The following is a 24,000-nucleotide window of genomic DNA, read 5'->3' on the forward strand; positions in this document are numbered from 1 at the left end:
ATATATATATATATCTGTATGTGTATATATATATATATATAATATATATATATATATATATATATATATATATATCTATCTGTATGTGTGTATATATATATATATATATATATATCTGTATCTGACCATCAGCTGATATCTTTGTGTCAGCCCCCACTTTCTCTGCTCAGTGAACCCACTACACTCCACCGGTCAAAAGAGTAAATCCCACCATTTTTGCAAATTAGACTGCTGTGGACTCGCACCATGAAGCTTTGAAGTTTGAAGATTTATACTGTGGTGAACTGCTGGTGGTTTAGATTCGGTTCGTCATGAGAAAAACATTTCTGTCGTAGATCAATTCCTGCTTTTCCTAGTTACTGACTTTTGTTGACGATCAATCTGAAAGTGTAATAAGAAACTGTATTCTTTCAAATTCAAACTAAACAAGTTGAATAATGAGAATTTTGACTATTTGCCTCCACCTGCCCTGTGCTTGCTGAGACGCTTCTCAGGATGAAACAGGTTTAGAAAATAGATGGATTCTTATTTGTTTTTGTTACTTTATGTTAACAGTTTTCATTTGTTTAAAGCATTCACTCTAGTATTACATTTTTTTTGTCAGTTATATGTTCAAACTTCAATTTCTGCGTGTTATGAGAAGAATAATGTTGTCATGAGATTTTCATTGCAACATCAAACCACAGTGTGAGTTAGAGTAATGCTCTTGCAGCTCAACAGGAATTTGTTAGGCCCCTTACAGTTAAGTCAGTAAATGTTCCTATATAGTTTATGAGACAAACTATCAGTTTATTAGAACATTAGAATAGTCCATTCAGCCCAACAAAACCCTTCAGACCTATCCGCTTAATTCTTCAAAAAAGATCAAGTCTAGTTTTAAAATTCTCTAATGTCCTACTTGGTAGCTTATTCCAAGTGTCTCTGGTTCTCTGTGTAAAGCAAAACATTCTATTGTTTGTACAAAAATATCCCTGTGTTCTTGATGAATTCATTTTAACATAAGTCTCGATCCACTGTACTAATTTCCTTCATAATTTTAAACACTTCAATCATGTCTCCTCTTGAATCATTTGGTTAAATTAAAAAGGCTGAGGTCTTTTAATCTTTTTTCATAATTCATCCCCTGTATCCCTGGAATCAGCCTAGTCATTGTTTCTTTGACTTCAGCCTATTTAATCTAAGCAGTATTTCTCCCTCTACAATTACTAAATCACTCAGTACCTCCTTAGTAGCCCCTTTTACCGCTGGGAGATTATCTACTTCACTTGTGAAGACCTCTGAAAAATGAGAGTTTAGGGCATCCACTTTTTCACAGTCTGCATTCTTTAATTCACTTTACTATTCCTGATGCACTTCACCTCCTCCTTGACTGTTATTTGTACTACTGAAATACTGATAGAATTTCTTTGGGTCATCTTTTACCTTATCTGCTATATCTCTCTCTACCTGTCTTTTAGTCTCCCTAATATATTTTGTAATGTCGATCAGCACAAGCAGTAAGCAGCCTGCTATCCTATTACCCCACCCCACCCCCCCAGCGACGCAGCTCAAGTTGCACAGAAGATTCTGTTTATCTGGGTATGAGGTGCCTGGAATTGTAGAGTGTAAATAATGTATCGTCATTTGGAATACATACATTTCATGTGTGTTCCGTGTCTGCAACGATCAATGTAAATGTAGGATGACTGGAAGTGCAAGGCATGAATTGTTGAACACATAACTAAAACAGAAATGTTTTTCATATTTTATTAATAATTGACAAAATGTAGACATGTAGTATATAATGTGTGAAGACTGAAGTCCAAATATCAAATAAACACTTTCACAAAAGGTACAAGTACTGTACAACATACAGGTGTGCTTTTATTCAAGAATATAACTGAAGAAAAAGAAACTGGATTAGGGTACGAGGCTGACACGACAGCTTGGGTGGTGCAGAGGTAAAAACTGCTGACTCATAATCAAGAGGTTGTGGGTTCGATTCTGGGCTCTTCCTAGATTTACCGTTTTGAGTAGTGAGCTGCTCTTATTGTTACTATTATAGGATTAAAACGTACATTTGACTAATTTGAGTCTGTAAATTTATGGTGCTTGTAAAAGTTTTTTTTTTTTTATTATTATTATTATTATTCAGTTTTGTTCTCTCAGTCACATTCACTCTCCCCCCCGATCTGACACTGCTAGTTTTCAAATAAAGACATGCTATAACAGAGATGAACTCGGATGAGGATGAGGGTTCTACATCGGAGAAAAGAGAAAAGAAGCCCTACCTGCAAGAAACGTCCGGTCACACATAAAAACAACGCAGCTTCACCGGGCATAAAGGCGAAAGATGGCATTGTTTGGATGCAGAAAGAGTTCAGGCGTCATCCTGCCAGTGAATCTGACACACGCATGTCCTTCAGTGAAACAGCAGGGCATACCGAGCTCGCCAAGGTATCATGCAAAGATCTGTTTGTGATTGTTTTCTGATGGTCTTTGTATAAAACAAAAAACATTTACATGTTACTTATATAAAAGCCAGATTGAATATTATTTACTGTGATTTATTTACTTATCTTGCTACAGCGTAAAGTCCGAAGTATACTGCAGAGCTTCCTGTGTTTGATCGATACAGACATGTTGAGAAAGTACATCTGCCACTGCTTATTCAGGAAAAGATCCCTCTCATCGCCCAGGAGAAAGACTTTCCGAGACTAAGGTCATAAAGCTTATGAAACGGTTTCTGGACAAAGGCAGAACTGTATTTTGGCTGCGTTTTTCCCAAATTGTCAAAGTTCAGCAGCTCTGACTTAAAAATGGGATTCAGCAAATGCCTGACACGCCAAAATGAATCCACAGACAAAATATCTTCATTTTTAAAAGTTTTAGTTAAAATTCAAGGTAAAACAGTTCACACAAAAAAGAAAATTAACATAGCAAAAAAAAAGTTCTGTTCAAAGCTTAAATCTTGTTGCATTTCAAATCGTTACTAATCACTTAACGTTTCTGAAACATTTCTAAACGATGATCAGAAAACTGTATGCCTACCCCATTTCTGAGTTGAAAATGGGCCTTTCAAGTCCTTGTTGACTGGGACCTGTTCTAAACACAACTGACTCAATTATCACACTAATTTCTCAGCTATAGCAAGAAGGTTCTAGCTCTTACTAACTTATAGGGGGAAAGATTATACCATTGTCTATGACTATGGAAGAAATTTATATTCTGTTCAAATTAAGCAAACATTAATATCTGAAATTCGAAACTGTCCGTTTCTGTGCACCACTGGACGCCCAGGGAACGCTCTGTGGGAAGGAGACTATGGCTCAGATCTAAGTCCTTTTGTTCATGGGCTCTGTCTTCTTCGGGAATAGACGATAAAACTGCTCTGTTGTTACTCACCCACTTAGTCAAGTGAAATCCGCCTTTGAGACATAGAGCTTGGAGGTCCTTTGCCAGCTTTATTGCTTGTTCTTCTGTTGCCACCGACTTTAGACAATCATCCACATAGAAGTTATTGAGAATGGTGTTAACTGCTTCCTCAGGAAATGTATCTCTGGCATCTTTGGCTGTTCTACGCAAAGCATAAGAAGCACAACTGGGTGAAGGAGTAGCACCAAAAAAATGTACTGTCATTTTGAATTCTTCCAGGTCTTTACTTAGATTACCTTCAGGCCACCATAAAAAACGTAAAAGATCAGTGTCTTTATCTGGTACTTTAACTTGGTAGAACATTGACTTAATGTCTGCCATTGAGGCTACTGGCTCCTTTCTGAATTTTGTATGGACGCCAATGAGTGTTTTTGTTAGGTCAGGGCCTTTTAATAATTGTTCATTAAGTTAAATCCCTTGGTAGGTGGCAGTGCAATCAAAGACCACACAAATCTTAATTTTCTTTGGATGATACACACCGTGATGTGGGATGTACCACACCCTGCCTTCATTGCAATTCAGGCTTTCTTTGGGTACCTTGACAGCGTAACCCTTGTCAATAATGTCTTTCATGAAGGCTTTATAGTCTTCGTGGAAACATTAATTTTTGTTCAATTTTCTTTTGAGTCCAATAGCACGCTGTTCAGCAATACAGCGGTTATTCAGCATTTTAAGTGTTTCAAAGGCAAATTTAAACAATAGTGGCCACCTATCAGTCTCACAGATTCTGAGGCTATACAGATGAACTTGATGTCTTCCTGCAACATTTCCTGTTTTTCTTCACAACTGTGCTCTGGAAAATCTGTGTTACACTGTTGCAGCAACATATCTTCAATTTCTGTTATTGACACACGATTGATTGAATGTTTGGGCAGCTTACTGCTTTGTTTTGCGAGGTCATCTCTCTCTTTGTATGGTCCACTAACCACCCATCCAAGTGCAGTCTTCATAGCATGAGGTCCACCTCCTTGGCTAGGTATGATTCGCGACTTTTTGAAGATTTCTGGGTAGTTGATTCCTATTAAAAGATCAACTTCAGAGTCAATATGAGATAGACGTACCTCTTTAAGATATGCCCACTTATCGATATCTTCTTGTAGTGGAATACTTTCTCTGTTCACTGGAATGGAGACCTGAGTAAAGACCTTTGGCAAGTCAATATATTCATCATGATTGAGACCACAGACTTGTAAATCTGATAAGACAGAACATTGGGTTAGCATTTTTGAATCATCATCATATTTGCTCATAATTTTGAGGAATACTTGTGTTCTTCTCCCATCCGGTGCAAATTGTTACTGTACTGCCGAGGTCTATAAAGGCATATGTTTCTACATACCTTTCACTCTTGTTAGATTTTACCTTAACAGGAACTACTTGCAGTGCGCATTTTTCTCCGGCCCCAGTAAAGGCACAAGTTCCAGTCTCGGTTTCCTTTTCAGTAGATGTTGCCACACTGGCTGTAGCTTTAGATGTTGCTCCACTGTTTTTTTTGACGTGCAGGATGTTTGGGTACTGAAAAGAACATGTCTGACATTTCATTCTTTCTTTATAGTTCTTACCAAGGTGTCCGTTTTTGAGACAGCGAAAACATAAACCTTTAGATTTTAAAAAGTCGATTCTTTCTTTATGTGACAGTTCTTTGATTTTACTACATTCAGCAAGGGTATGCTGGCCATTGCAGAATACACAAGACTTTTTAAATGCACATGTATCATTAACAGTCTTTTTCACAGAGATTTCTTGAGTCCACTTTTCAGCAGCATCAGAAATACTTGTAGTGAAAATGCTTCCTGATCTCTGGCCACTCTTTAGCGGAAACCCACCCTTGTCGATCTTTCCTTTTTTCTCTGCACAAGTGTAGCCTTGTGAAACGACACTGTGAACAGTGTGTAACAGAATTTAAGCTTTGCGACACAAGAAGTTAATCAGTTCGGGTGTGCCAGGTCTCTGTTTATTTTCTTGAAGCTCGTAAGCATACCTCATCCATTCGTTTCTCAAGGAAAATGGAAGTTTCTTAAGTACAGCACGCACATTATGACTTATTGAATTCTCCACCATTCCCCGAGTCATTCATAGTGTTCATGCAGGTTCAGAGGAAGTTAGCTTAATCTCTCAGAGCCTCCCCATCATTTTGCTTTATCTTAGGCCATTTCAATGCTTTATCGAGATATGCGTCCGCTACGAATCACTCATTGCAATAGTATCTTTCAAGCAACCTTCTGGCTTATAAGTAGCCTGCTTCTGGTAACATTCGTAAACAACCTTTAATCATTTCTTGAGGAGAACCTCTGGTGTATTGAATCAGGTAATCTAATTTATCTTGTGGGTCTACTAATACATCACCTACAGTGTGATCAAAGGCTCTGACAAAGTTTGCATAAGCCAGTGGGTCACCTGAAAATAAAGGGACCTGTCTTTGTGATACTTCACCATGCGGTGCAGGAGGAGTTGGAGCAGTAGCTATCTTTTGTTGGGTTAACGATTTAGCCATTTCATTGATTGCTCTCTGACATTCGGCTTGATTTTTTTGACATTCAGCTTGATTTTCTGATATTTGACTTGATTCCACGCTAACACGTCTAGTATATCATTTCAGGAGCTCTGAGTGTCAGTTTTTGCGCTAGTTGTGGATTGTTCCTGTCTTTCCACTTTAACTTTAAGTTCATATAACATTTGTAGGATACTATCGAGTTCTGTCCATTCAAGTGTAACTGTCGAAGAGGTAGTGCTGGGTGGTATACCGGTTCATACCGAAAACCGTTTTTTTTTTTTTTTGTTATGATGTGGATTTTTCTTATACCGCAACACCGGTTTAAATTGCTTAAACAACGTTTGGAACGTGGGGCAGCAGGAAGCTATTACACTGCTACACCGCTAAACAGATACAACGGAGTACATGCGTTAGTGGAGGTGTTGCGTGGGGGCTCTTTTTCACTGCTACACTGCTCAATAGGCATGCAACGGAGTACATGCGGTAATGTAGGTATTGGACGGTGAAAATGGACAGAGAACATTCCGAAACTGAAGCTGTAGCAGACGATAAAGTTGAACCTGTTGATATAGAAGATCTTTTTACAAAAAAAAGGAGTCATGTCCGTTGCCTGGAGATACTTTGGTTTTAAAAGGTCGGATGTGGACCATTATGTTCAAATCTGTGAATAATGTTTCTATACTACTGGAGAGGAGTCAGATGAGGTGGCTCGGGCATCTGATCAGGATGCCTCCTGGACGCCTCCCTGGTGAGGTGTTCCGGGCACGTCTAACCGGGAGGAGGCCCCCGGGGAAGACCCAGTACACGTTGGAGGGACTATGTCTCTCGACTGGCCTGGGAATGCCTTGGGATTCTAGAAGAAGTGGCCGGGGAGAGGGAAGTCTGGGCATCTCTGCTCAAGCTGCTGCCCCCGCGACCCGACCTCGGATAAGCGGGAGACAATGGATGGATGGATGGATGGATACTACTGGATAATACTGCAAGCCAAGTTGTACTTGTTTTATTTTTTTTCAGTACAGTGTAATGTACCTGTGTACTGCGTAATAGTGTGATGACATACTGACTTTATTCTCGACATTTCTACTTGATACTCGCCGTTTATGTCAAGATTAAAGTTGACATGTTGACTTTATTCTCATAATTTGTCATTAAAGTAGAACATCGTAAACTAAACTTCATCTTAAAATGAATATTTAATTTACTATATTTTCTCAAATCCCGTCATAAGTTATGTAGCACATTAAATGCTCCGTGTTAAGTGTTTCCCAAGCCATGTTAATAGCTATGTGCTTCTTAAACTGACTTCCTCTTGCATTAAGAGGAGGCACAGGCAGCGATCACCACACAGAATACATTAATTTCATGATATTCCTGCTCCCTGAACATTTAGAATGCTATGATAAATACTTGGTATCATTTTCATGATGAAATGCATTAAAAGCAGCAAGGGGGTACCGGGTGTTCCCTGCCTTGGATTTGCAAGTTTTTTTGGTGGGTTTACTCGGTGTGCTTCAGTTTTTTTCAAAGTCATGTAGGATGTGTGGTTTTGTTCTGCTATATTGACCCTGCTAGTGTATGTATTGCTCGTATTCACCCTGTGATGTGCTGGCACCCTGTTCAGGATTTGCTCTTGCTTGCTGGGATGGGTGCAACCCTAAATGGATGGCATAATTAAACATGTATAACAAAGATTTTTTTTAAAGTTCTGAACACTCCGTGGTCTGAGTTTATAACTAGTTTTAATTTCACAAAAACGTTTATCGTGTGGCGATTGGTTATGTGGAGAAAGAAAAAGGAAAGATAGGAACTGGGGGTTTGGTACGTCAGACAGATACAGCACGCATGCAGTAAAGAAAGCCCACTCAGAAGAACATCCATTGAATTCTGTGTTCATGTCTCCGACCACCAGATCACGAACCCAATATTTACACAGTATTTATGTTAAACCTGTGTGATACCCATTTATACATCCAGTTTTTGGAGCCTCGTCACACTTGCCATAAAGTTCTCTACACTGAACGTACACCTGGGGACCCCTTACTGCGAGGAAGCAACACTACTGTGCATGTTTAATACCTGCTTTAATGCATTTCATCATGAAAATTTATCTTAGCATTCTACATTTTCAGAGAGCAGGAATATCATGAAGTGAATGTATTCTGTACAGCGATTGCTGCCTGTGCCTTCTCTTAGTGCAGAGAAAGTCAGTTTCAGAAGCGCGTAGCAATTAACAACTGGGTCGGGGAACACTTAACACAAAGCATTTAATGTGCTACATTAACTTATGACAGGGTTTGAGAAAATCTAATCTAACTGTGGCCCTAATACGATTCCGTAGGGCTATGCCACAAATAGCATTATAAGTGAACATGACTGGGAGAATAAACTGAATTAAAAAAAAAAGCAAATCTTACCTTTACAAGTACAGTAATCCCTCGCTATATCGCGCTTCGCCTTTCGCGGCTTCACTCCATCGTGGATTTTATATGTAAGCATATTTAAATATATATTGCAGATTTTTTGCTGGTTCGCGGATTTCTGTGGACAATGGGTCTTTTAATTTCTGGTACATGCTTCCTCAGTTGGTTTACCCAGTTGATTTCATACAAGGGACGCTATTGGCAGATGGCTGAGAAGCTACCCAGCTTACTTTTCTCTCTCTCTCTCTCTCTCTCTTGCGCTGACTCTCTCTGATCCTGACGTAGGGGGTGTGAGCAGGGGGGCTGTTCGCACACCTAGACGATACGGATACTTGTCTAAAAATGCTGAAAGATTATCTTCACGTTGCTACCTTCTGTGTGCAGCTGCTTCGTGAAGCGACATGCTGCACAGTGCTTCGCATACTTAAAAGCTCAAAGGGCACGTATTGATTTCTCTCTCTCTCTCTCTCTCTCTCCCTGCTCCTGATGGAGGGGGTGTGAGCTGCCGCCTTCAACAGCTTTGTGCCGCGGTGCTTTGCATACTTAAAAGCCAAACAGCGTATTGATTTGTTTGCTTTTCTCGATCTCTCTGACATCTGCTCCTGACGCGCACTCCTTTGAAAAGGATGATATGTTTGCATTCTTTTAATTGTGAGACGGAACTGTCATCTCTGTCTTGTCATGGAGCACAGTTTAAACTTTTGAAAAAGAGACAAATGTTTGTTTGCAGTGTTTGAATAACGTTCCTGTCTCTCTACAACCTCCTGTGTTTCTGCGCAAATCTGTGACCCAAGCATGACAATATAAAAATAACCATATAAACATATGGTTTCTACTTCGCGGATTTTCTTATTTTGCGGGTGGGTCTGGAACGCAACCCCCGCGATGGAGGAGGGATTACTGTACCATAAATTTACACTGGCTGTTACAGACTCAAATCAAATGTATGCTTTTATTCTAAATAGTAAGAATAAGAGCAGGTCATTTCTCAGAATGAACTTGTGACCTTTTGATTACCAATCAGCAATTTTTACCGCTGCACCACCAAAGCAGTCATATTACATGTCAATGTCGCACCCTAACGCGAGTTCTTTTTCTGCAGTTATATCCTCTTTAATAAAATCCTTTTGTGCGTCCAGGTGTCCGTGTGTGTGTGTCTTCTAGTGAAGTACGCATACGCGGGGCTTCTGGTGTAGTGCGCATGCGCGGGGCACGGTGTGATTCGCGATATTACTGTCAGAGAAAGTTAGAGGCATTTTACGGAAATACAAACCAGTATTACTGCGAGAGGAAATTAAAGGTACACAATACAGTGACGCATATTACAACCACATACAAGCCAGTATTACTGTCAGAGAAAATTAAAAGTATATTACGGACGTTCAAGCCAGCGGACGTACAAGACAGTATTACTGTCATAGAAAATTAAAGACACACAATACACGGCGGCAGCCCACGAAGAACGGTCAGCTCAGCAAGTAAACATCAACAAAAGAAAGGCTGAAAGAAAGAAAAATACGACCAACAAAAAGAATGAGATCAAAGTCCCTTGCCATTTAATATAGACTGTTCCTACTAATGTTTATGCACTACTGTTCTAGCGCTCGTTACTGTAACGGGCTAAATGACTAGTTCTTGAATAAAAGTTCACTTGTTTTGTTATACTTGTACCTTTTTTGAAAGTGTTTATTTGATGTTTGGACATCGGGCTTCACACATTATACGCTTCATGTCTACATTTTGTCAATTAATACTAAAACATGAAAAAGTTTCTGTTGTAACGATGTGTTTACATAGATTGTTGTAGGCACGGAACACACATGAAATGCATGTGTTTAAAATAATGAAGAATTAAAGTTGGTCTCGTCCGTTTATAGGAGATGGACGTCTGAAGCAGAGCTCCGCTAGCAGCAGCTTTATTTTCCCACCTATTTCATATTATTTAGAGGTATCCTCTATTTAACCCAACCAAGGAACGTCTACTACAATATACAAGCATGAGTAACAAGAAGAATAGTCAGAAAGAACCGGAAAAGAAACTTAAAGCTGCATCAAAGTCTGGACAGACATCTGGCTCGAGTGCTGGCTATGGCCTCTCGGAGACTGACCTGGAACAGGCAGACGAATGCGCAGATTTCCTGGGACCCCGCTCCATTGTATCGTCACCAGTCGAGAGTGAAAATGGGAGCGAAGGTGCAAGTGATACAGGTCGCGATGGATCACCGATTTCTGAGGATCATTCGAGACTAGAAAAGGCCCTGTAGGATGTGCTCTCATCTACTCATCGCGAGCCCGCAGCACCTGCTGTAACAGGAGCTGCACTTCCACTCGCGGAGCACGAAATCCGAAACGAACAGTCCGAACTGAAAGAGGTGATCGCTACACTGGCTGCCGCCATGGCTACGGCCATAAATGAGCTTAAGAAAGATAACAAGAATGATCTTAAGAAGGTGAACATTGAGCTTAAGAACGAGCTTAAGAAGGATAACAAAGATAAGGAAACGCGTCTATTTAAACGTTTTGACATGAACTTTAAAGGCATGTTGGAGAAATTAGAGGAACACATAGAAGAAACTAGGTCCAAACTGAAAATGCTTGCCGACCAGATTAATGATGTTACAGATCAGCTGGATGACATTAAGTAGGCATTCACGGCTCGAGTTGAAACAGCGGAACAATTAGTGTCTAACGCCGATGAAAAAGCCACAGCTGCGAATTCCGAATGCAAAAAACTTGGAGACAGTCTCGCGGCCCTGGAAGATGGGTGCAGAAGAAACAATGTAAGAATTGAGGGTATACCTGAGAAACGAGAAAGCTCAAGCCCTATGAAATTTGCAGTAGAATTACTGTCTAAAATAATTGGAGATGACTTTAAACTCGACATTGAGATAGCAGCGGCTTATCGCACAAACTGACCAAGCACCTTTAAACCTAGGTCTTTTATTGTCCGCTTCGAGCGACTACAATGTAAGCTTGATGTGATGGCACTTCTCAGACACAAGCAAGAGATTATATTTGAAAATAATCTTCTTCGTATTTTCCCCGACTTCTCACCATCAACAGCTGCAAAACGTGCAGCCTAATTTGACATTAAAAAGTTGCTACGGAAATCCGATATCAAATACAGCCTCTTGTATCCCGCCAAACTGAAAGTGGAAGTTCAAGATCAATATTATATTTTTTCAAGCAAAGAAGAAGCTGAAAAGGAATTAAAGAAGCTGTTTCTGACACTCTTTTGAAAGTTAATAAGGAGCCGTATTCTGTCAAGGCATGGGAAGGACCTATCATCTGCTCTCTGGATCCATATTTAAAGAGACTGGTATTATAATTATACATCCTTTTCTCTATCTGGATATTATATGTTTATGTTTTAATTAGAGTTATAGATGTGAGTGTGAAAGTGTGGAAGTAATTAAAGTAGGATTTGTTTTTCTTTTTTTTTTTTCTTTTTTTAACACTACCTTAAAGTAGACTGTTTAACATCATACCCTTGGTTTATTGCTATTACTACTATTACATTATACTATTACAGTAGGAATTACCATGTTTATCCTAGACTACTTTTTAAAATCATTCCCAGGGCTGATTCTTTTTTTTTTTTTTTAATCTTAATATCTTAAGTGCTTAAGATTATTTTAAGCTTAAAGACTGTTAATGATTATATTTTTGGCAGATAGTATTAAGAATTCAGCTGCAATAGATATCTCTGTGTTTTAATTCTCTAACGCCGCTGCGGGGTGGGGTTTGTTTTGTTTTGGACGTGCTCTGTCTCTTCGTATGTCAGAGGACCAGGACATCGCGAAGTGGGATCAAGCCTCATGTGGGGAGGCAAAATTTTTAAAGGGGGGAGAGAAGGAGAGCAGGCTATATCTAATCTATTCTTGTAAGCCCTATAACTATAAATATCAATGCAACAATAGGCTAAAATGCAATAACACATGGGGAATTTTGAAACTTAAGATTAAAACTGCCTCATTACCAGTTAAGACTATAAAATGACATTAAAAACTCAGAATCAATGTGTCCATGATGGGACAGTTAACTTTGTGAGCTGGAATGTTAAAGGCCTGAATCACGAATTAAAGAGAAAGAAAGTATGCTCTCACCTAACAGGCTTAAACGCTAAAATAGTATTTTTACAGGAGACCCACTTACTAAGCAAGGATCAGTTCAGACTACAAAAAGACTGGACTGGCCAAATGTTCCATTCTAGCTTTATAAAGAAAACTAGAGGGGTGGGAATTCTCATACACAGAACAGTTCCATTTGTAGCATCAGATGCAGTATCGGACCCCGAAGGGAGATATGTGATGGTCATGGGCAACTTATATAACAGTAAAATGATTTTGATAAATGTTTATGCACCCAATGTCGATGATAAGGAATTCATGCAAAATCTAATTGCATCCATTCCCAATGTGAACACTCATAAAATTATAATGGCAGAGGACTTTAATTGTGTTCTAAATCCACTCTTAGAAAGGACTCCTGTGACAGGGGGGACGACATCTAATACTGCAAAGACAATTACACAGTTTTTAAATGATCACAACTTATCAGACCCCTGGAGGTTTCTTAACCCAAACTCAAGAACATATTCGTTCTACTCACCAGTGCATTATAGCTACTCAAGAATTGATTATTTTTTTATAGATAATAATTTCCTGCCAACAATTAAATCATGCAAATACGACACAATTGTTATCTTCGACCATGCCCCTCTAGTCTTGGAGCTAAAATCATTAAGCCCCTCACACTCAAGTCGCAGATGGCACCTTAACCCTCTTCTATTGGCAGACGAGAACTGCACAGAATTTATATCCAAACAAATCAGCTTCTTCCTAGAGACAAACACGCCCACAGAGGTTTCTGCAGGAACACTCTGGGAAACTCTAAAGGCCTTCTTAAGAGGACAGATTATTTCATATCTTTCCCAGAAATAAATTAGAAACCAAGAAAGTGTCAGAGCTAAGAAGCGAAATTACTAGAATAGATGAAGAACAAGCCAGGCGTCCAAGTGAAGCTCTCCACAGGAAAAGGCAGGCCCTGCATACAGAACTTAACATCTTAAGAACGAAAGAAACTGAACAACTTATTTATAAGTCTAGACATCATTACTATGAACATGGAGAAAAAGCTAATAAGCTTTTAGCTCAACAAATTCACAAACAAGAAGTTCGCAATGCAATACCAGTAATCACCAACACGAATGGAGAAGAAATTATTGACCATAAAAATATAATGCACGCATTTAGAGATTATTATAAATCCTTGTCTTCTTTGTGCTCAGTAGAATATAACACACAATCTGATGTATTTCTGGATACATTACAGACACCACAAATAGATGCTTTAAGTGCTGAGGAACTGGATAAACCTCTAACGCTAACAGAATTACTAGATGCTATAAAGTCACTTCATAGCGGGAAATCAGCAGGCCCTGATGGTTACCCCGTAGAATTTTATAAGAAATTCTCCACTCAGCTAGCTCCCCTCTTATTGGCAACATTTACAGAAGCTAGAGACAACCAAATACTACCTCAAACATTTCGACAAGCATTAATCACCGTCTTTCCTAAACAAAATAAGGACTTGTTACAATGTGCATCATACAGACCAGTTTCACTCCTGAATAATGATGTAAAGATACTCTCAAAAATTCTAGCTAGAACGATGGAAAAAGTGCTGCCCTCGGTAATATCACAGGATCAAACTGGATTTATTAAAGGCCAGCACCTATCTTCCAATCTCCGACGCTTGTTTAATGTTATATATTCACCAGCAAAATCAAACACCCCAGAGATATTACTATCATTAGACGCAGAAAAAGCATTTGATATGATTGAATGGAACTACCTTTTCACTGCATTGGAGAAATTTGGGTTTGGCCTGAATATTTGTGCATGGATCAAACTACTGTACAGTGATCCCTCGCTATATCGCGCTTCGCCTTTCGCGGCTTCACTCCATCGCGGATTTTATATGTAAGCATATTTAAATATATATCGCGGATTTTTCGCTGCTTCGCGGGTTTCTGCGGACAATAGGTCTTTTAATTTCTGGTACATGCTTCCTCAGTTGGTTTGCCCAGTTGATTTCATACAAGGGACGATATTGGCAGATGGCTGAGAAGCTACCCAGCTTTCTCTCTCTCTCTCTCTCTCTCTCTTGCGCTGACTAGGGGGGTGTGAGCAGGGGGGCTGTGTGCAGCTGCTTCCTGAAAGGACATGCTGCACGGAGCTTCGCATACTTAAAAGCTCAAAGGGCACGTATTGATTTTTTATCTCTCTCTCTATCTCTCTCTAACTCTCTCTCTGCTCCTGACAGAGGGGGGTGTGAGCTGCCGCCTTCAACAGCTTTGTACCGGCGGTGCTTCGCATATTTAAAAGCCAAAAAGCCCTATTGTTTTTTTTTTTTTGACTGCTTGCTTTGCACTCCTTTGAAAAGGAAGATATGTTTGCATTCTTTAATTGTGAGACAGAACTGTCATCTCTGTCTTGTCATGGAGCACAGTTTAAACTTTTGAAAAAGAGACAAATGTTTGTTTGCAGTGTTTGAATAACGTTCCTGTCTCTCTACAACCTCCTGTGTTTCTGCGCAAATCTGTGACCCAAGCATGACATTCTAAAAATAACCATATAAACATATGGTTTCTACTTCGCGGATTTTCCTACTTCGCGGGTGGCTCTGGAACGCAACCCCCGCGATGGAGGAGGGATTACTGTATACCAATCCAGAAGCTTCAGTTTGTATTATAACATTTGCTCAGACTACTTTAAGCTAGAACGTGGTACCAGACAAGGATGTCCCTTGTCGCCACTGTTGTTTGCAATCGCTATTGAACCACTGGCGGTTCACTGCCGAAATTCTTATCAGATAAAGGGGATTGTCAGAGAAGGACTGGAACAGAAAATTTCTCTATATGCAGATGATATGGTCTTCTATATATCAGACCCAGAAAACACTGTCCCTGCTGTTTTAATAGCACTAACAGAATTTCAAAAGATATCTGGTCTTAGAATTAATCTGAATAAAAGAATACTCTTTCCAGTGAATTCACAAGGATAAAATATTAGATTAGACACCCTACCTTTTACCAAAGCAGACCAGTTTAAATACCTAGGGGTAAATATCACAAGTAAACATAAAGCTCTTTATCAACAAAATTTTGCTGTCTGTATGGAAAAAATTAAGCAAGACTTGCATAGATGGTCAACCCTTCATCTTACTCTAGCCGGAAGAATTAACATTGTTAAGATGAATATCCTTCCTAAACTTCTCTTTTTATTTCAAAACATTCCAATATATATCAATAAATATTTTTTTAAACAGTTAGATTCAACAATAACCTCATTCATTTGGAACTCAAAACACCCACGTATCTGAAGAGTGACCCTACAAAGACCTAAGGCAGAAGGTGGCATGGCTTTACCTAATTTTCAGTTTTATTACTGGGCAGGAAACATACAAGCCATAAATACCTGGACACAAATAAATGAACATACACAAGCTTGGTCCCCAATAGAAGTAAAATCCTGTAGTACTTCTTTATACTCCCTGCTCTGCTCTCCAATAAATGCAAGTCATCGCAAATATACTAATAACCCAGTTGTGCTTTACTCACTCAGAATATGGAACCAAATTAGAAAGCATTTTAAGATGGAAAATCTTTTTTATCAGTGGCACCTCTGCAAGAGAACCACCTTTTTCAACCTTCGCAAGTATTTCCAGTTTTTAATACCTGGAAAAGTTTTGGGATTAAAATGCTCGGAGATCTTTATATAGACAACATATTTACATCTTTTGAACAATTACGTTCAAAATTCAACCTCCCAGCTACACATTTCTTTCACTATCTTCAAATTAGAAATTTTGTTAAACAGAAATTGCCCGATTTCCCCCACCTCGCATCCTCCACAATGCTGGAAAAAATAATGCTCAGTTTCGAGGAATTAAACACCATTTCTGCATTATATAAAATCTTATTAGAGTCCCTACCTTTCAAAGATCCAAGAGGACATTGGGAAGAAGATCTCTTAATTAATATATCAGAAAAGGAGTGGAAGGTAGCAAAGCAGAGAATTCACTCGAGTTCCATATGCGCAAAGCACAGAATTATTCAACTAAAAATTATATATCGAGCTCATCTGTCTCGCTTAAAACTGTCCAAAATGTTTCCAGGGCAAGATCCAACCTGCGAATGCTGCAACCAAGCTCCTGCCTCACTGGGTCACATGTTCTGGGCCTGCACCCAACTAACATCATTTTGGACCATAATTTTTAAGTGCCTTTCAGACAGCCTAGGTATCACAATCCCTCCTAACCTATTAACAGCTGTGTTTGGTGTTCTTCCAGACGGACTTAAAGTGGAGAAGGACAAACAAACTGTGATTGCATTCACTACACTTTTGGCATGCAGACTTATTCTGTTAAATTGGAAGAATCCTAATTCTCCTCTGATAAGTCAGTGGAAAACTGATGATTTTTTCCAATTTCAAATAATATAAAACAAATTCTCAGTTAGAGGATCTGTACAAAATTTTTTCAAAACCTGGCATGATTTAATCAATATTATTTTAGAATAAGAGAAATAACTATTACCGCATTTATTTCCCTTCTCCATCTCTTATTTACATATATATTTATTTCTCCCTTTCTTTTGTTTGTTGTTGCCTTATTAAGAAGCCCTAAGCGATTCTCCTTCGGCTAAGCTCTCCTTCTCAGGGGTGGGGTTTGATTTGTCTTCAATTTTGTTGGGTTATAAATTGATCTATTTGTATGGAATGATTACAATAAAAATTAAAATAAATAAATAAATAAATAAAAATAATGATATGGTATTTACTCTATACGGCTCTAAGCAACTGACATGCAGGTAAACAGACTTGAGTTTAGAAAACTTTGTGTGGCGGTGGGGGGATGTGATAGCAGGCTGCTTGCTGCCTATTGACACATTTACAAGACAAAAGGCGCTGACGGAGATGTGCGAAGGGATTTAAGGTGGGACCGATTTACGAGTTTTTTCATAGGCTTTGGTAATTCTAGTGTTAAGGCTTAATTATCTTGTTTCATTTCTCTCTAAGTTAGGTCATACAGTCATGTTAGGTGAAGAACGTTCATATTGGAACAATCACAAAACTCATGCCAATATCCTATTTGCAAACTGAAAACTTTTCTAACAGTCCATTCTAACAGTGAGACTATTTCCTAACTGACTTAACCTCTTTAGCATTAAATGTTTTCTCAAAAAAAAAATGTGTAAAAAGCATTTCATTTTTTGGATTGAAAAATTACATTTTTATTAAATCTCTTCTTTCTACTGTAAAATGTGCAAAATGCTAAAAGTACTAAGTCAGAAGTGTAGAAAGTATAATAATGATACAAATAATAAAAGTGAATAATAACATGAACACATAATGCGAATGTCAATTTCGAATTCCCAGAATCACTTTTGGTTTCAGTGTCTGTTTTAGTTTCAATGCCTGAAAACAGATTCACTTTGCCATCACTGCTGATGAGAGGCATTTCTTACGAGACGCCATTATGAGGCTAGGAGAAGATGTGACTACACTGTTGCCTGGGTAATGCTCAGGCCTGATGCTTATGGAAGACATGCCCATACCGTTGCCCAGGTAACATTCAGGAAAAACGCTGTTGGTACTTTTACAGCTTGAGTAAACTTGGGGTCTTACGCGAGACATGTCTATACCCTTGCCTGAGTATCACTCGGGACTAATGCTTTTAGCACAGGTTATGCTTGGGTCTAACGCTAAGGAAGTTGACACTCTATTATTACAGATATAGCTAAGAAAGTTCTATTTCTTTTTAACTTGTAGGTGGTAATAGACTATATCATACTCTTAAGTAATTATGAGAAACTGATATTTAAAGTATCTATCTATCTATCTATCTATCTATCTATCTATCTATCTATCTATCTATCTATCTATCTATCTATCTATCTATCTATCTATCTATCTATCTATCTATCTATCTATCTATCTATCTATCTATCTATCTTATTCAAATTAAGCAGGCACGCTTATGTAACTTTAGCATTAGTTGAATACTAGCAAAATACCCGCGCTTTGCAGCGGAGAAGTAGTTTGTTAAAGAGGTTATAAAAAAGAAAAGGAAACATTTTAAAAATAACGTAACATGATTGTCAATGTAATTGTGTTGTCATTGTTATGAGTGTTGCTGTCATATAATATATATATATATATATATATATATATATACACACACACACAAACATATATATACATATACATATATCTACATATACACATATATACATATAAACATATACATATACACATATATATATATACTAGCAAAATACCCGCGCTTCGCAGCGGAGAAGTAGTGTGTTAAAGAGGTTATGAAAAAGTAAAGGAAACATTTTAAAAATAACGTAACATGATTGTCAATGTAATTGTGTTGTCATTGTTATGAGTGTTGCTGTCATATATATATATATACATACATATACACATATATTATATAGCAAAATACCCGCGCTTCGCAGCGGAGAAGTAGTGTGTTAAAGAGGTTATGAAAAAAAAAGGAAACATTTTAAAAATAACGTAACATGATTGTCAATGTAATTGTGTTGTCATTGTTATGAGTGTTGCTGTGTTTTATATATATATATAAAATACACACACACACATATAAACATATATATACATATACATATACACATATATATACATATCTACATATATATATATATATAATATATATATATATATATATATATATATATATATATACATATACACATCCACATATCAACATATATATATACACATATATACACACACACACGCTTTATGGGTGATGATTGTTTTACTCTTTTTATGTTTATTTTATTTTATTGTAGAATCAACTCGTATCTGCGCACAGCAGGGCAGCCGTGGGCGGATGCGTATGGTGTATTCACTCCATGTTATCGTGCATTGCGCTGTCAGTGGTATTTTGATAAAAGAATTTGAACAACATATAAGAAGCGTATAAATTATTAAACAGTAAAACATTAACATTTAAGAAGTAAAGTTACATTAAGTACTACTGCAGTGCCTTCGGGTATACCTCATTTTTTGTTTGCCCATTACATGCTTAAATGTATACATTTTTTGGTGCACCAACCTGAGAACACGCGACATAGAACCGAGCGTGGGAGAAGCATGGATTTTAAACACGCGTTCAGTTCCTCTGCTGGTCTCCCTCGTGGAATAACTGGTAATGTTTGACTAAAATGTATAGCGAGTAAAACGACATTACCTCCTATTTTTTTTTTTACGATCTCTGAGATCTTGCTTTTTTCTGTTCAAGGCTTCATAAGCTCTTTTATGTTGTATGGTGTACTTATCCCAAACCATCATCTTTGAATGTTGCAAGACTTTCGCCTTGTATGTAGATCGGGGTAATTACATTCATTGTATTCCTAGTCTGAATCACAATGTGATTGTATGGGTGGTTACCTGCCACTGTAGGGTTGCCACCCGTCCTTTAAAATACGGAATCGTGCCGCGTTTGAGAATGAAATTGCGCGTCCCGTTTTGAATCAATACTGGACGGGATTTATCCCGTATTTTTTTTATAATTTTTTTTTTAAAGCAGCGTCTCATGCAAATCATCCGACACGTATTTTATGAAGATGCCTCCTTTCCTACTTTTGATTGGGTAATACTTGATGTCATCGTTAGTTTGATTGGTGTTTTTAACTGTCCAGTGAGGAGGGCATGTCTTTTAAGTAGAGTGTGCAAAGTGTTGGCAGTGAGATGTGGCGTCAGCGCCATAGTTGAAGCCCCTAACGTTGCGGTCAGCAAGTCGGCTAACATCCGCCATGTGCCGTCTTTCAGTTGCGAGAAGCAGATCATAGAATGGTTGAAACTGTTGCCCCTAACGTTGCGCCACGGCGTGTGGTTCGTTTATACCTCGTGTCTTCTCATTAAACTTTAATCTCAAGAATATGTTATTGCAATCCGCAGCGGGAGCGTTTCTATAAACTTAATTTAAACTTACATTTTACACCGTGCTTTGTTTCCCTTATGAACATGCTTGTATGCTTAACTCGCTCCGTTCTCAATTGTTTAATTAATTTTTTGCTCTTCGCTGTTTGCGGGTCTTCCTCCATTTCCCCCTACTTCGTTCTTTTATCTCGCGAATATGTTATTGCAATCCTTAACGGGAGCGTTTCAATAAACTGATTGAAAATAGTTTTGCATTTACCTTTTTAGTAAAAGGCGAGCTTTTAAGCCTGAGAAATCACCCCGTAAATGCACACGTTTAATTGGACATGTGTTAATATGTATGGTTACACAGTATTAAAAGACAGTGAACAACGTCAGTTACCTTTGTTCCCGCGTTTGATAAAAGGTGAGCTTTTAAGCCTGAGAAATCACCCCGTAAATGCACACGTTTAATTGCACATGTGTTAATATGTATGCTTACACAGTATTAAAAGACAGTCAAAAATTAACGTCATTTACCTTCGTTCCCCGCGTGTGACTCGTGCTGTAAATGTCTTCCTTGTTTTTAGTTCACGTGATTATGTAGGAGGCGTGATGACGCGATACGTGACTCCGCCTCCTCCATTACAGTGTATGGACAAAAAATATGTTCCAGTTATGACCATTACGCTTTGAATTTCGAAATGAAACCTGCCTAACTTTTGTAAGTAAGCTGTAAGGAATGAGCCTGCCAAATTTCAGCCTTCCACGTACACGGGAAGTTGGAGAATTAGTGATGAGTGAGTCAGTGAGTCAGTCAGTCAGTCAATGAGGGCTTTGCCTTTTATTATTATAGAGATATATATATATATATATATATATATATATATATATATATATATATGTGTGTGTGTGTATATGTATATATATACACATATCAACATATATATACACACACATATACATATATACATACACACATATATACATACATACATACACACATATATATATATATATATATATACACACACAGACACATATATCTACATATATATATTTACATATGTACATATATATATACATATCTACATATATATACACATATATATATATAGATAGATACATATCTACATATATATACACATATATATACATTTTTTAATTGTTTGAGAAAAATATAATTAGAAAAAACACAAGTTTAAAAATAAATATGAGTTGGTTGTTCAAACCCAAAAAAGCGATCATAATATCAGACCCCAACTTATACGCCCGTTCAAAAATGCAACACTTAAATTTTTTGCCTCCTCTAATCTTGCATCAATTTCTCAGATGCATTGAATTGTGTGGCAGCAGCGCAGTAACCAATTTCTTTTGCCACTTCAAAGACATTTAATTTAAAATCAGCTTCATATTTTCTTCTGATCGAACGCTCAATTGTAGATAAGGGATGGTCTTACGATAAAAGTGTATGAGGGTGTGAGATACAAAAAACACAAAACAGTGCAAATGTTGCTTCGGAATAGTTCGGTTATTAGCATGTGGTCATGTAGGCATAATAGAGAAAGAGAGAGAGAGGTTAGGAGTACGCGCTGATACAGCGCATTGCCTCACCTACAAAAAAAGGCAGTGTGTTCTGTGGTTACTCTCTCAGGTCGGCATTAGCATATCATAATCTCTTAGATCAATAGCGAGAGTTTTCCGCTTTCGACTTGGACAACAGACAGTATAAAATACCATAAATTATACAGTAAAATCCAGTCCTGACTGTATATACGGTAATAAAAACAAAAAGACAACTTTAAAAATAAAAATAAATTAACAAACAATGAAGACTAACTAATGTGTTTGTCTTGCGGTCTTGTATGTATGAAACAGGACAGTAGATGTTGGCACTGTATCTGATCGTGTTCAGTTCTTACGGGAAAGCGTTCCCCAGGTGGGGAGAAAAGCACATGCCCGTGATATCTGTTGCAATCAGCAGCTACCCTCTAAAACACACGTAGCTCTGATCTCTCTCTCTCAAAAACGTTAAACGTTACCCCTTAACAATCTGTAGATGATAATGTCTGTTGAACACACAGGTATCGCTAGCTAAGCGGAGGCAAGGTGCACTGCAACACGTGGCGAGACGTGGAGTAACTGGAACAGAGGCTGGCGACTGAATGAGGAAGGCCCCGCCCCCATGCTCTGAGCCCACAGCCACTCTGTTGGATTTGCATAAATACATTGATACCGCAAGTGAACTATGGTACTTAGTGTGACTATTTGAGACTTACTTTTCTGTTCAGGTATCCATTTCCATTATGTAATCCGCGGATTCTCCATTATTTTTTGTTCGTTTATTACGATTATAGTTATTTATTGATTCCCTTCTTTAGCTGACTGCCTGCTCATATAAGGCGCTCCGCTTTTTTTTCTTTTTTTTTTTTGAACAGGTTTGATTCATCCAAGTGATCACTCGGGCTCCGTTCATTCACTTCACGTGAGCCGCTCTCTCGCTTCTTATTCTTTCGCTGCCTCCTCAATTGTGTAATGAATGTTTTCTTCAGCACTTTTTCGCGCTCTTCCTTGTTTTCTACGTACTGCCTTCACAGTCAGTTCACGTGATTACGTGGGAGGCGTGATGACGCGACACGCAACTCCGTCTCCTACGGCCATCTTGCTGCCTTCCATTACAGTATATGGACAAAAAAGAGGTTCCAGTTATGACCGTTACGCGTAGAGTTTCGAAATGAAACCTGCCTAACTTTTGTAAGTAAGCTGTAAGGAATGAGCCTGCCAAATTTCAGCCTTCCACCTACACGGGAAGTTGGAGAATTAGTGATGGGTCAGTCAGTCAGTCAGTCAGTCAGTCAGTGAGTGAGTGAGTGAGTCAGTCAGTCAGTCAGTCAGTGAGGGCTTTGCCTTTTATTATTATAGATTATAGTCATGGGAGACCTTAACTACTCAGTTATTAACTAGGCTGACTTTGCAAAGAGTGGAGTATAAAACGTGTTTTTTTTTTTGTTGTTTTTTTTTTAGCACAGTATATTAATGCACCAGTGCAGGGTGAATCCTGTCTTGAATGAGTATTTTATGATGGCATTCCAGACTCAGTAGTGCAGCTAGCTGGCTGCTCTTTGTTTTGCAAGAACAGAGACAACGTGAAGTGTGGTAAGAAATGGTGCAGCAGTGTTTGCATTTATATCAACGAGTGGTGCACAAATATTATGGTAGACTCTATTTACACTAATCTGCAGTGGTGATGATTATAGCAGTGAAATTTTGGCCTTTCTACCTGCTGCAGGAATTTAGTTTGTTTTGTTTGTTGTGTACCTGCCTTCTAGGACTAACACTAATCGGGGCTGGCAAAGGTATACAAAGCCAAGCCGTAAACAACCTGCAAACTGCCCACCCCAATGATTCTTTTATCATCACAGGCCACTTCAACTATGCAAACCTTAAGTTAGTTTTACCAAGATTCTACCAACATGTTAACTTTGCAACTGGGGTGATAAGCGTTAAAGATGCTTACCAAGCCGAGCCACACCCCCACTTTGCCAGCTCTGACCACATCTTTTTAAAAATGATCCCAGCCTACAGTTCTCTGCTGAAATGCACTAAACTGGTTCTGAGAGACATCAGGGCGTAGACTGAGGGGGCTGTCTTAGGACTGTTTTTAGTGCACAGACCTGTCAGTATTTAGAGAGGCTGCTGCTCATCAGGGCTG

At 38.4% G+C, this 24,000-nt stretch overlaps 1 protein-coding gene and 1 long non-coding RNA gene across 2 annotated transcripts in view; one reads left to right on the forward strand and one right to left on the reverse strand.

Annotated features, from left to right (window-relative positions):
- Positions 1-4,969, reverse strand: part of LOC127526507 (uncharacterized) — a 107,729-nt gene extending 102,760 nt beyond the window's left edge. The window contains exon 1 of the long non-coding RNA XR_007934009.1: positions 4,777-4,969. This is a non-coding gene — a long non-coding RNA (uncharacterized LOC127526507). The remainder of the gene's footprint in view (positions 1-4,776) is intronic.
- Positions 1-24,000, forward strand: part of LOC114642656 (cleavage and polyadenylation specificity factor subunit 7-like) — a 209,011-nt gene that overhangs the window by 164,616 nt on the left and 20,395 nt on the right. The gene's annotated exons all lie outside the window — the stretch shown is intronic.

This window comes from Erpetoichthys calabaricus, chromosome 2 (genome assembly GCF_900747795.2).
Source record: "Erpetoichthys calabaricus chromosome 2, fErpCal1.3, whole genome shotgun sequence".
NCBI lineage: Eukaryota > Metazoa > Chordata > Cladistia > Polypteriformes > Polypteridae > Erpetoichthys > Erpetoichthys calabaricus.